This window comes from Balaenoptera physalus, assembly GCF_965194825.1.
Source record: "Balaenoptera physalus genome assembly, chromosome: 12".
Taxonomy (NCBI): Eukaryota; Metazoa; Chordata; class Mammalia; order Artiodactyla; family Balaenopteridae; genus Balaenoptera; species Balaenoptera physalus.
The window spans coordinates 26923028-26936704 of record NC_138897.1 but is presented as its reverse complement, the minus strand read 5'-3'; the positions used below and the strand labels follow the sequence as shown (position 1 = coordinate 26936704).

At 43.4% G+C, this 13677-nt stretch overlaps 1 long non-coding RNA gene across 1 annotated transcript in view; it reads left to right on the top strand.

Annotated features, from left to right (window-relative positions):
• The window catches only part of LOC309639442, a 40121-nt gene that overhangs the window by 7982 nt on the left and 18462 nt on the right, over positions 1 to 13677 (top strand). The gene's annotated exons all lie outside the window — the stretch shown is intronic.

Here is a 13677-nt window from a genome sequence, read left to right as displayed (position 1 = left end):
AAACCCGACACTCAACTACAGAAGCCCTCCACCCAGACACACACGTGCACGCATGCGCACACACACACACACACACACACACACACACACACAAAGAACATTGCCTCTTGGCTTCTCCTAACTCCCCTTGCACGGCACCTGTGTACCCCTCTCGGCTCGCTGCAATCTCTCTCTTGATGCTAATGTTGGGAAACACGCCTTGTCTCTCTGGGCTCCTTCAGGGTACCATGTGGGTCTGATGTATCGGGGCTTCCACCGTTGCTCCCAGCTCAGTGTTGACTACACTGGTAGAATGAATGAATCAATTGTGATTGTTTGTGATTATGTTAAATCTCTCTTATTATCTCACAAGGTCTTTGACTTCAGCAAATGTTTTTTTTATCCCTCTTTATCCAGGGTATCATTCATGGACCCAAATACACATCCACATAAAACTTCCTTTTATGAACACACAGTTCAAAATAATCATGAGTGAAGACACAATACGTCATGCATACTCTCTTTCAGTACCTCCTCTCCCCCTCAGAAAATAGAAAGATCAAGGTCCCCATTTTTAATGAATTCATCTCTACTAACCTTCTCTTGTTCCAAAGAGGAGTCTTTGGAATAAGCAGTAGACAGTCAAAAGTTCAGGATGGTTCCTATTACCCACTCAATTAACCCTTTCTCTTCCCTCTTGCCTTTTCATTCATTTCTTCACTCACTGATTCATCCATAGTCATTTACTGAATACTATGTACTGGGCTCAATTGATTCCCGGCGGGACTTCAGACAAGCCCTCAGTTTCCTCATGACAAGAATTAGCTGAATGTTGCATTGCTGGTTTCAGAAACACTACCCAGGCATTCCTTGTAGACAGATCTGACATAAATCCATGTGTCTGCCTCCCCCTAGCTCCCAGAAGGCAAATCTGGAGAGTGAGGAGGGAAGGGGCCTCCAGGGGTTTCACACCCTCAAGCCTATTTATGTATTGACTTTCCCTCCTCCCCCACTTCCCTGGGGTCAGCCTGTGCCTGAGGCTGCTCAGCTTTGCTCCTCTGGGGCTGCCTCGGTCAGAGCTCAGCTGCCCCAGCCCTCTGGGGCCATGGCTCCCTATGGCCTTGACATCAGCCCCCTCCCTGTGGCCGTGCCCTTGGGGCATTTGCTTCAGTGCTCGATGCTTGCAGGCCCCACTTCCCAGCAGTGAACCTGCCTAGACGCGCAGGTCTTCATGCCCAGCTAGTCATTCAGAGGCTCACCCGTAAGCTGGTCCTCTCTTCACGGCTAGTTGCAATATTATTATTCACACACACACAGATATATATAAAACGTGCATGTGTATATGTCTACACACATACATGTACCAATACATACATACAGCTTGCAAAAATAGTTCACAAAATCAACACGTTTGCACACCTGTAAACTTCATCTTGCACACATACATGCACATACATATACAACACATACACCCTAAAATCATAGAAAATATGAACTAGACATCAGTCTTCAAACGTCTGTAGGACTCCCACGTGTGAAGGACTTTGCTACATGCCACGTGGAATAGGAGTGAAAATGTGAGCTTGTGTGTAGCTATGCACACCCTGATCTTGTGAATACACGCTACCATTCCTCTCTCTCTTAAGTATCTTTTCCCTCATGTTACTACTGGCATTGTAGGTGGCTGCTTGCAGTAATTTAGTTTAGTGGTTTTTTTAAAGACTATTTGTAAAAGTAGTTTTAGGTTTGCAGCAAAACTTAGTGAAAGGTACAGAGATTTCCCGTATACCCGCTGTCTCTACACATGCATAGCCCACCTCAATATCAGTATCCCCCATCAGAGAGTTATATTTGTTACAGTTGATGAACTTACATCAACATATCTTAATCACCCAAAGTCCATAGTTTATCTTAAGGTTTGTTCTTGGTGCTGTACGTTCTAGGGTTTGGACTAATGTATAATGTCATGTATCCATCATTAGGGTGTCATACAGAGTATTTTCACTGCCCTAAAAATTCTCTGTGCTCCATCTATTTATTCCCCCCGCCCCCAGTCCCTGGCAACCACTGATCTGTTGACTGTGGGCATAATTTTGCCTTTTCCAGAATGTCATATAGTTGGAATCATACAGTATATAACCTTTTCAGATTGGCTTCTTTCACTTAGTAATATGCATTTAAGGTTCTTCCATGTCTTTTCATGGATTGATAGGTCATTTCTTTTTAGTGTTGAATAATATTCCATTGTCTGGATGTACCACAGTTCATTTATTCATTTACCTGTTGAAGGACACCGTGGTTGCTTCCAAGTTTTGGCAATTATATAAATAAGCAATAAACAACTGTGTGCAGGTTTTTCTGTGGATGATTGCTGGATCGTATGGTAAGAGTATGTTTAGTTTTGTAAGTAACCACCAAATTGTCTTCCAAAGTGGATATACCATTTTCCATTACCACCAGCAATGAATAAAAGTTCCTGTTACTCCACATCCTTGTCAGCATTTGGTGTTGTCAATGTTCCAGATTTTTGGCCATTCTAATTGGTGTGTAGTAATATCTTATTGTTGGTTTAATTTGCATTTCCCTGATGACATGTGATATGGAGCAACTTTTCATATTTTTTTTTTTTTTGCCATCTGTATATCTTCTTTGTTGAGGTGTCTGTTAAGGTATTTGGCCCATTTTTTATTCAGGTTTCTTGTTTTCTTATTGTTGAGTTTTAAGAGTTATTTGTATATTTTGGATAATAGTCCTTTATAGATGTGCCTTTTGCAAATATTTTTTTCCTATCTGTTGTTGGTCCTCTCATTCTCTTAAAATTGTCTTTTCAATTTTAATGCAATTTTTAATTTTAATGAAGTACAGCTTATCAATTGTTTTTTTTCCATGGATCATGCCTTTGATGTTGTATCTAAAAAGCCATTGCCACATCTAAGTTCATTTAGGTTTTCTCCTATGTTATCTTCTAAGAGTTTTATAGTTTTGTGTTTTACATTTAGGTCTATGATCCATTTTGAGTTAATTTTTATGAAAGGTGTAAGGTCTGTGTCTAGATTCATTTTCTTTGCATGTAGATGTCCAGCTGTTCCAGAACCATTTGTTGAAAAGACAATCTTTGCTCCATTTTATTGCCTTTGTATTTGCCTTTTGTATTTTGTATTTGTGCCATTGTATTGACTATATTTACGTGGGTCTATTTCAGGGTTCTCTGTTCTATAGATGTCCCATAGTTCTTGGATATTCTGTTCTGTTTTTTCACCCTGTGATCTCTTTGCTTTTCAGTTTTGGAGGCTTCTATTGCTATATCCTTAAGCTCAGAGATTCTTTCCTTAGGCACACCCAGTCTACTAATAAGCCCATCAAAAGAATTCTTTATTTCTCTTATACTGTTTTATTTTTTTTTCTCTCTAGCATTTCTTTTTTTTTTTTTTTCACACACACACACTGTATTTTATTTTTACAAGAGATAAATATACTGACACCAAGCATTGTACATGGATGACCACAACAAAAGCAACAATGATTGCCATTACCAAACATGAAACACACTCATACTATGTCATAATATTGACATTCAGTCCAGTAATCCTCCACTGTAACATCTCCTTTACTTTGCAGTGAAATTTGATTTGTATATTCTTTGCCTCTGAGTCCTTGTGGGATTTTTTTTTTTTTAATTCAGACAGAAAGTCACAAAAATTATACTCATCCTCATCAGTTCACTCAGTCCCATGTAATTAATTGTTTTTTTTTTCCTCTTGATCTTTTGTTAGCACTTTTATGAGTTCATCAGTTTTTCATCAGAGTTCTGAAAATGCTTATTCATTCAGTTCAGCAGTACAGTCAGTTACCAGAAACCTGTACTTGTCAGAGTCTTTTCCATGAATTTCTTGAAGATGAAACCCTTTTATAGGAACATATTTGCAAAATCATCAGAGTACACCCAGAACTGTCTGTAAATGACAAAAGACTTAAAAATGACCACGGTAAAAGATTTGATGAAAGTTCATAATAATGCAGTTGACAAGAAAATTAGTTATTTCTGAGATATACATTTTAAAGTAGTAACTAGGATTATTACTTATAGCATTATACTAGAACATATAAGATTTTTAGAAATTTCATGTAATGTCTGAAACATTTATATTAACATATTTCCATACATATTTCCATACAAATACAAATATAAGATTTTCAGAAATTTCATGTAATGTCTGAAACATTTATATTAACATATTTCCATACATATTTCCATACAAATACAAATATAAGATTTTCAGAAATTTCATGTAATGTCTGAAACATTTATATTAACATATTTCCATACATATTTCCATACAAATACAAATATAAGATTTTTAGAAATTTCATGTAATGTCTGAAACATTTATATTAACATATTTCCATACAAATAACCCAATGAAAGTTTAGTATTAGTTGTTTTGTTTGCTTTTTTATACTGCAGGTTCTTATTAGGCATCAATTTTGTACACATCAGTGTATACATGTCAATCCCAATCGCCCAATTCAGCACACCACCATCCCCACCTCACCACAGTTTTCCCCCCTTGGTGTCCATATGTCCATTCTCTACATCTGTGTCTCAACTTCTGCCCTGCAAACTGGCTCATCTGTACCATTTTTCTAGGTTCCACATACATGCATTAATATATGATATTTGTTTTTCTCTTTCTGACTTACTTCACTCTGTATGACAGTCTCTAGATCCATCCACGTCTCAACAAATGACTCAATTTCGTTCCTTTTTATGGCTGAGTAATATTCCATTGTATATATGTACCACTTCTTCTTTATCCGTTCGTCTGTTGATGGGCATTTAGGTTGCTTCCATGACCTGGCTATTGTAAATAGTGCCGCAATGAACATTCGGGTGCATGTGTCTTTTTGAATTACGGTTTTCTCTGGGTATATGCCCAGTAGTGGGATTGCTGGGTCATATGGTAATTCTATTTTTAGTTTTTTAAGGAACCTCCATACTGTTCTCCATAGTGGCTGTATCAATTTACATTCCCACCAACAGTGCAAGAAGGTTCCCTTTTCTCCACACCCTCTCCAGCATTTGTTGTTTGTAGATTTTCTGATGATCCCCATTCTAACAGGAGTGAGGTGATACCTCATTGTAGTTTTGATTTGCATTTCTCTAATAATTAGTGATGTTGAGCATCTTTTCATGTGCTTTGTGGCCGTCTGTATGTCTTCTTTGGAGAAATGTCTATTTAGGTCTTCTGCCCATTTTTGGATTGGGGTGTTTGTTTCTTTGATATTGAGCTGAATGAGCTGTTTATATATTTTGGAGATTAATCCTTTGTCCGTTGATTCATTTGCAAATATTTTCTCCCATTCTGAGGGTTGTCTTTTGGTCTTGTTTATGGTTTCCTTTGCTGTGCAAAAGCTTTGAAGTTTCATTAGGTCCCACTTGTTTATTTTTGTTTTTATTTCCATTACTCTAGGAGGTGGATCAAAAAAGATCTTGCTCTGATTTATGTCAAAGAGTGTTCTTCCTATGTTTTCCTCTAAGAGTTTTATAGTGTCCAGTCTTATATTTAGGTCTCTAATCCATTTTGAGTTTATTTTTGTGTATGGTGTTAGGGAGTATTCTAATTTCATTCTTTTACATGTAGCTGTCCAGTTTTCCCAGCACCACTTATTGAAGAGACTGTCTTTTCTCCATTGTATATCTTTGCCTCCTTTGTCATAGATTAGTTGACCATAGGTGCGTGGGTTAATCTCTGGGCTTTCTATCTTGTTCCATTGATCTATGTTTCTGTTTTTGTGCCAGTACCATATTGTCTTGATTACTGTAGCTTTGTAGTATAGTCTGAAGTCAGGGAGTCTGATTCCTCCAGCTCCATTGTTTTGCCTCAAGACTGCTTTGGCTATTTGGGGTCTTTTGTGTCTCCATACAAATTTTAAGATGATTTGTTCTAGCTCCGTAAAAAATGCCATTGGTAATTTGATAGGGATTGCATTGAATCTGTAGATTGCTTTGGGTAGTATACTCATTTTCACAATGCTGATTCTTCCAATCCTAGAACATGGTATATCTCTCCATCTGTTGGTATCATCTTTAATTTCTTTCATCAGTGTCTTATAGTTTTCTGCATACAGGTCTTTTGTCTCCCTAGGTAGGTTTATTCCTAGGTATTTTATTCTTTTTGTTGCAATGGTAAATGGGAGTGCTTCCATAATTTCTCTTTCAGATTTTTCATCATTGGTGTATAGGAATGCATCTCTAGCATTTCTTTTTGGTTCTTTCTTTTCATTTCCATCTCTCTGCTTACATTGCCCATCTGTTCTTGCATGCTGTCTACTTTATCCATTACATCCTTAGCATATGCATGGTAGTTGTTTTACATTCTTGGTCTGATAATTTCAATATCCTTGCCATGTCTGGATCTGATGATTGTTCTGTCTCTTTAAATTTTGTTTTTTGCCTTTTGATATGCCTTATAATTTTTTCTTGATAGGCAGATGTAATGTGCCAGGTGAAAGGAACTGTTATAAATAAGCCTTTAGTAGCATTGTGGTGAGGTGTGTGGGGATGGGAAGCATTCTATAGCCCTATGATTAGGTCTGAATTTTTTAGTGAGCCTGTGCCTCCTGACTGTGAACTTCACAACTGTTTCTCAGATTCTGACCTCCCCCACCATCCTGCTCCCCTCCACCTATTCCCCCCACCCTGGGGGAAGAAGATGGCTAGAGCTGGCTTTAAGTATTTCCCTTCCCCCAGATCAGTTAAGCTTTGATCATACCTCAGCAGGTTAGGCTCTGGTTAACTAGTTTCCCCTGAGGGCAAGTCTTGATAAGAAGAACAGACTGTTCTCACCTATTTTAAAATGATTCCTTTTCCCCTCCACCTGCTGGAAGAGTCAGGGGATTTTTCTCTGATCTTTACTTTGAGAGTCTCGTCAAGCTCCTGGAGGAAAAATTCCCCAAATTGTGGGGAGCTCCCCACTATGAGTGGGTCCATCTGAAGTTTTTAACTCTCAGACTTGTCCACACTGAAACTCCAGCAATTCATCAGTTCTGGTTCAGGTTTTCCTACCCTGGCACTGGTTTCTATGGTGGTTTCCAATCTATGTTCCAGGAAGCAAAGACTCTCTGCATTTGCCTGTCTGTATCTCCAATCTTGGCGGCAGTAGTTTGCCTGTGTCCTCCCCTCTTTTATAAATCTAAGAAGAGTTGTCGATTTTCCAATCTGTTTAGCTTTTTACTTGTTAGGGCAGAGTGGCAACTTCCAAGCTCCTTATATGAGGAACCAGAAACTAGAAGACTAGCACTTTAGTTTTGTCCTATATGTTCAGGGATGAGGCCCCTTGAATTCTACACGGGCTTTTGTGTCAAAATAAAATAGCAATCCGAGTCCAGAGACTTGCTGTCAAGGTCATCAACATTGCAGGACTGTGTGCTCATGGTAATTGCCCTGATCCTTGGCGTGACTACTTAGCTGAGCACGGGGCTTGGCCCACAGAGGAGGATGCACGTGAATAGGCAGTTTCTGTCCCTGGAGAAACAACTACATCCACATGAATGGCACCAGAATGGTGTGCAGTCTGCTCTGGAGACAGACTCAAATCCCAATTATTAGCAGGGTGACCTTTGGCAGATTCTTACCAACCTTTCTAAGCCTCAGTTCCTCCTCTGTGAAACAGCACCAATGATGGGCCTTCCTCGTGGGGTGGTTGTGAGGCCTGAAAGAGGAGAAATTAAGTGTTAGCAGAGGGCCCATCTATTAGTATTGATAAGTGCCCAATAACTGGGAGCTACTATTACCAAATGGAATATATGTACAAAAGTATGCTTTTATTTGGATGGAAGGGAGCAAGCTAACTCCTTACAGGGCTGGGAGGAGTCAGCAGATTCTAGAGTTGCTTAAACTTAGTCTCTGCCCCTCTCTGTTTGCTTCCCTTGCCTGTACTATGCATGGGCCACTGGTTTTTGAAGGGGCCATCCCTTTGGCTTAGTTACAAGGTCCTTGCTGTGGAATTGCCTCATAAGTCCTAGGGGTGTTTCCTTGGGCTGCGAGGCCTCAGTGGAGAAGGATGTCATCGATGGAGACCATTTTGACTTCCAGAACTTTCCCCAAAGGTCTTCCCCATACAGATCAACAGTGGAGTTGCTGGTCTTGTGAAGGCTGCATTTGCTGCCTTGGGAACTGTAATTTGCCTCAGTTTCTGTCTCCCTGTGAGACTATGGTATAAATTGCCAAGAATACTAGCTTTAGATGAGCAATAGGGCATTGGTAAAGTCCAGAGGAAATGTCTAAGACCATGACTAGAGAAAAGCCATACTTGTTATGAAACAGGCAGACCAGCTAACCAATCAACCAAAGAACAAAATGGAAACAGTGACACAGGCAGACCACACAAATAACAAGGTAAACTCTAGGTGGGTCACAGAAGGTAGGATCCAGGGCTGTCCTGGCTGTTTGGGTCTCTAAGCCCATCACATCAAGTGAGCTTCTTTGCACTCCCTGACTTGCCCCTTAGAACAAAATGAACATTGGTGGCAGTCTTGGAGGGCACACAAGGCACAAAGAGCCACACTGACAAAATTGGAGGGGAAGGGAAAGGAGCAATCCCCCTCTCCTGCCTGTGACTTGTCTTGGTGATGAGAAATGGCAGAGAATTGGGGCATGTGCTCATGGGCTGACAATGGTGTTGCTATGCACTAAACGTTTGTGTCCCCCCAAATTCATATGTTGGAACCCTAATCCTCAGTGTGATGGTATTTGGAGGTGGGGTCATTGGGCAGTAATTAGGGTTAGATTAGGTCATGAGGGTGGAGCCCCATGATGGGATTAGTACCCTTATAAGGAGATGAAGGGGCCAGAGCTTTTTCTCTCCAACAGGTAAGGACACAGCAAGAAGATGGCTGTCTGCAAATCAGGAAGTGGGTTCTCAAAGGGACTTAACCATGCTGGAACCCTGATCTTGAACTTTCAACCTCCAGAACTGCGAGAAATAAATTCTGTTGTCTAAGCACCCCAGTCTATGATATTCTGTTACAGCAGCCTCAACTGATACAGGGGTGTACACATATGAATTGCACTTAGCACGAGCTGCAACTTCCTTCTCCAGCTCCTCTGCCAGGAGCCTTTTCTTTTCGGAAACTAGGGGTCCCCAGAGTATTCGCTTGAAAGCACTGTCATCTGTAGAGAGCCTCCCAAAGCTCTCAGGGCACATGTAAACAGAGGCCAGGTCTCAACAGTCTTTCGTTTGGAGGGTGGCCAGGGGATGGAACCCGCCCACAGCTGTAGGACTAGAAGAAGCCTTCACTTCCAAGCAAGGACTTTTTGTCCAGAATACACTGTGACATGATGGTATAATAGGCTGAGTCCTTGATTCTCTGCAGATCCTATCCTGCTCTAACGGTACATGTGTGAGGGGTCTGTGTGGTCCTATGCCTCCCACCCCCATTAAGGAGAACTCTTGCTTCCTCATCATTTCACTTGTGGAATCTCCTAAAGTCTACAATTGCTTGTTAAACAAGGTGTTTGTTGAGTTGGGTCCAGTCTGGAGACCTAGTTTCGATCTGACAGTTAGGTTAACTAGTTTCTAGCCCTGGGGTAACTGAAAACTCCATCTGAATTCCCCAACAATTCACGCCGGTTACCTTTCTCGGAACCTCTGACAAGAAAGATAGAGCACAAGGGTGAGGTGTATCTTGGACCTTTCCCCCTCCCTTTGCAGCCTCTCAGTATGTCTGTACCTCTCCTGCCCCTCTGGTGCCCAGACCACCTGGAGTCAGTGCCTCCACCTGGCCGCCTCCAGACAGATCTTCCCCAGAAGCTGCCCTGTGCTCTAAGCCATCCCTTCAGCATTGCTGATGCACATTAGCGAAGTTTCACTTCTGCAGAGACCTCCCAGCTGGACATCTCCCTGAGAGAATCTGATCACCTAAGTCCTGTTAGGCTGTAAGGTTTATGAGGCTCTAATGTGCGATCCCTTCCTGAGGTTAATTGCATGTCGATAGGACACAATGCCCTCACCAAAGCGGTGGACTTCCCAAGTAACAGCATTTTAGGCTTCAAGAGAGGGAAGTCAGGAGTCCCTAGAATCTCAGCTGACTTCAACCCTTGACAAGACTTAGTTAGGATTCCCTTCCCAATGCAGACACTGGCAGTTTGCTTCATGGTGTCAAAAAAATCTGCAGCTGCTCACCAAGTGGCCCCAGACTGTCATTGCTCATAACCAGAATGGAAGGGCGAGAGAGCAGACACAGTCCGGGGCCACTTGGTGAGGTCAGGAAGTGGAGAAACTTTTCTCATATAGCTGCAGGTCGCACCTGGATCAACAAACAGGTTTCTTGAATTGTTATTCATTTTACAACTCAATAAAGCTTAATTATGAGGAAGCAGAAAGGCAAGCAGAAGCCACGCTCACATGATATTGTATTCGGTGCAGCAATCCCTGTAGGGCCCTCGCACTTGCGATGCAACGTAGAACAAGCCAAATTACGGGGACTATTCAAAATTCATTTAAAAACATCATTTAGGAGCATCATAATAAAAACACAATGAAACAGACAAGCTTGGGTTGTTAATTTGTAGCGCTGCGCGTGTTCACGGGGGCCTATGTGCATGCGTGCACACGTGGCCTAATTAGCTTTGCTGGGGACCGAGGGCTAGATGGGCTGAGGTGACGGATTGGACTGGCACAAGGGGGACATGGAGAGTGTTGGGGACTTCTGGGAAGTTTCTGCTGCCCTGTCCCCTGTTTCGGACGAAAGGCAGCGAGGCGATGTTGGGACTTGAGTCCCAGGGCAGTGTCTAGGGTGACCAGGATGTTAATGAGGGGCTGAGGGGCCACCCCAGGAGCTAGGCTGGGGGAGAGGGTGTTCAGAGAGGGCTGCCTTTCCACCTCGCACTCACCTGGCCTCACAGGGGAGCCTGCTTGCCCCGCCTGCAGACAAGGAGCCCACACTCCGATGCGCATTAGTCCCAATCAGGAGCATCTAGGGAGGTGCTGGGGGCTCAGATCATTTAATCGTATGCCAACCGCCAACCTACCAGGGAAGCCTGTGCCTATCACTCAGACCCGGCTGAGTCAGGTGCGCGTGTCTGGCCTCAGACCCTCTGTCAAGAGCCCACCAGCCTGGGGTCTGACCCAGGGCACCTGAGCCCTCAGTCTCTGCACCTAGTGTCCACTTGACTTGTCCCTCCAGCCTCTGTTGAGTTCTTCATCTCAGCCTCGTGTCACCTGACTTCTAGAGCGGCCATTTCGGCTTCTCTCACCAACCTCCTGCTTTCTTCCTCCAGGCCTGCCCTGCCCCATCCCTTTTGTTACCTAAGTCTTAACACGTTGAAGTAAAGCTAAGTCTTGTCCCCACCCCCGCCAACCCCACTTTGTCACTTTTCCTGTTGTGACCTTGAATCCACTGCTTTGGGCCTCAGTTTACTCATCTGGAAAACAGGTGTCATTAAGTATGCCTTCTCTCCCTCCAGGAGTGTTTTCCGAATTAATTAATTCTCTTAATTAATTAATTAAGTAAAGCACTTTGAGATACTTCTTAGACAAAAGGTGTGCTAGAAGTGCAGATTATTATTTATTCTTAATGAACCCTTTGGAGATAATTTATTCCTGATTCTGAAGGGAAGCGCAGTGGAACCCAGGGGGGAGAGAAAATGACAAGGTTGGTTTTTTTTGTTGGTTTTGGGGGTAATAGAAGGGGAAGGCGGTTATTTTTTTGTTTTTATTTTTTTGTAATTTATTTTTGGCTGCACTGGGTCTTTGTTGCTGCATGCAGGCTTTTCTCTAGTTGTGTTGAGCAGGGGCTACTCTTCGTTGCAGTGCGCGGGCTTCTCATTGCGATGGCTTCTCTTGTTGCAGAGCACAGGCTCTAGGCACGCAGGCTTCAGTAGTTGTGGCACGCGGGCTTCAGTAGTTGTGGCACGTGGGCTCAGTAGTTGTGACTCATGGGCTCTAGAGCACAGGCTCAGTAGTTGTGGCGCACAGGCTTAGTTACTCCGTGGCACGTGGGATCTTCCCGGACCAGGGCTCGAACCTGTGTCCCCTGCATTGGCAGGCAGATTCTTAACCACTGCAGAGGGCGGTTATTATATGTAGTTATTCTCTCAGTGGGCTCATAGGGAGAGAATTAGCCAAGCATTCTTTGCACTGATCTTGTGCTACCTTAGCCAGGCCTGTTAACCCATGAAAGTGCAAAGGCAGACAGCTCCAAAGACAGAATGGTTTATAGATCTAATCACAATCTGATTCTAAGACTGGGAAGTCACCACTATTAGAGAGAAAAAGAGAGAGAGGAAGGGAAGAGGGGGAGGGGAGCGGAGAGGAGAGGAGGGAAGGGAAGGGAAGGGAAGGGAAGGGAAGGGAAGGGAAGGGAAGGGAAGAGAAGAGGAAAGGGAGAGAGAGGAGAGAGAGGGAGGTTTTGAGTGTATCCGTACGTGTCGTGGGTCCTCAAGGAAAGAGGAGACGCATGGAGAAGGCTGTGTGTTGGCTGCAATCTGCTCCGTGTCTGTTTCTCAGCCAGATTCCTGCCCCTTCTGCACCATCTGCTTCCTCCCAGCACTGACCATATCTGGACTTCCAGCAGGCCATCCCTCTCTCTGATTTTTTTTCCTAGGTCTGAACCTTAGCAAAAGTGTGAAGTTTGAACATTTCACCTGTGCGCCCCTTGCCTCTCTGTTCTACCACCCCCACCCCCTTGATCTATGTCTGCCTTGTCCCCAGCCAGGCACATGGCCCCCAGGTGCTCTTCCCCATTGTTTTCAATTCCTGTCTCAGGAAGTGCAGGTGGGGGTGTGTGTGGGGAGTGGATGGGGGTAAATGACCCAAGGCAATGTAAAGGGTTTCTCTTCTTGGTGGTATTTGTATCTCTATAGAAAGCAACTTCCATAGCCAAACACAAGTCTAAGGCTGAAGCACATAATCCTGGTTGCTTCCGTGCCTGGAATTGGGGAAGATGGAGGGAGGAATAGGAAGAGGCTTTAGTTATTTCCTTTCTATGCTTTTATATACTTTGACATTTTTCCCAGTAAAGATGCATGATTTTTATTATCACCATCTTCTATCTCAAGCACATGAACAAACAGCCTAAAGAGGACATTTAAGGCATTGGCCAAAGGAGGCTGGGCATTCTTCTCCCTGACGGTCCTGATGCTCCTGCCATCACTTGCCTGCGGTGGGAGGTGCTCCTGGGCAGGCCTGCGAGGAGAGGGGGTTGGGAGAGGGGGTTGGTCAACGGGACCAGAGAGGCGATGTGAGCTGGGGAAGGTGAACGGGTGCGAGTCTAGAAACACAGATGCAAACTCATGCCTCCTGAAGCCCTTGTAGATTCTGGATTTTTGCAAGACATTGAAAGCTTTCCGGGACTTCCCTGGCAGTCCAGTGGTTAAGACTCCATGCTTCCACTCCAGGGAGCGCAGGTTCGATCCCTGGTCGGGGAACTAAGATCCCACGTGCTGCATGGTGTGGCCAATAAATAAATTTTTAAAAAAAGACAATAGATTTAAAAAAAAAAAAAAAAAAGAAAGCTTTCCTACAAGACAGAGGGGACTGGGGCCTTCGGTGACTCTGGCGTGGTGTGAACTCTGCAGAGCCATGGAGGGTATGCTCTATTAGATGTGAGCATATGCTGCTCTGCACTGGTGTCTGATTACAACTGTAGGATGGGAGCTGAGAGGAGGGACACTCTCGTGGCCATGGGGTGGGCTTT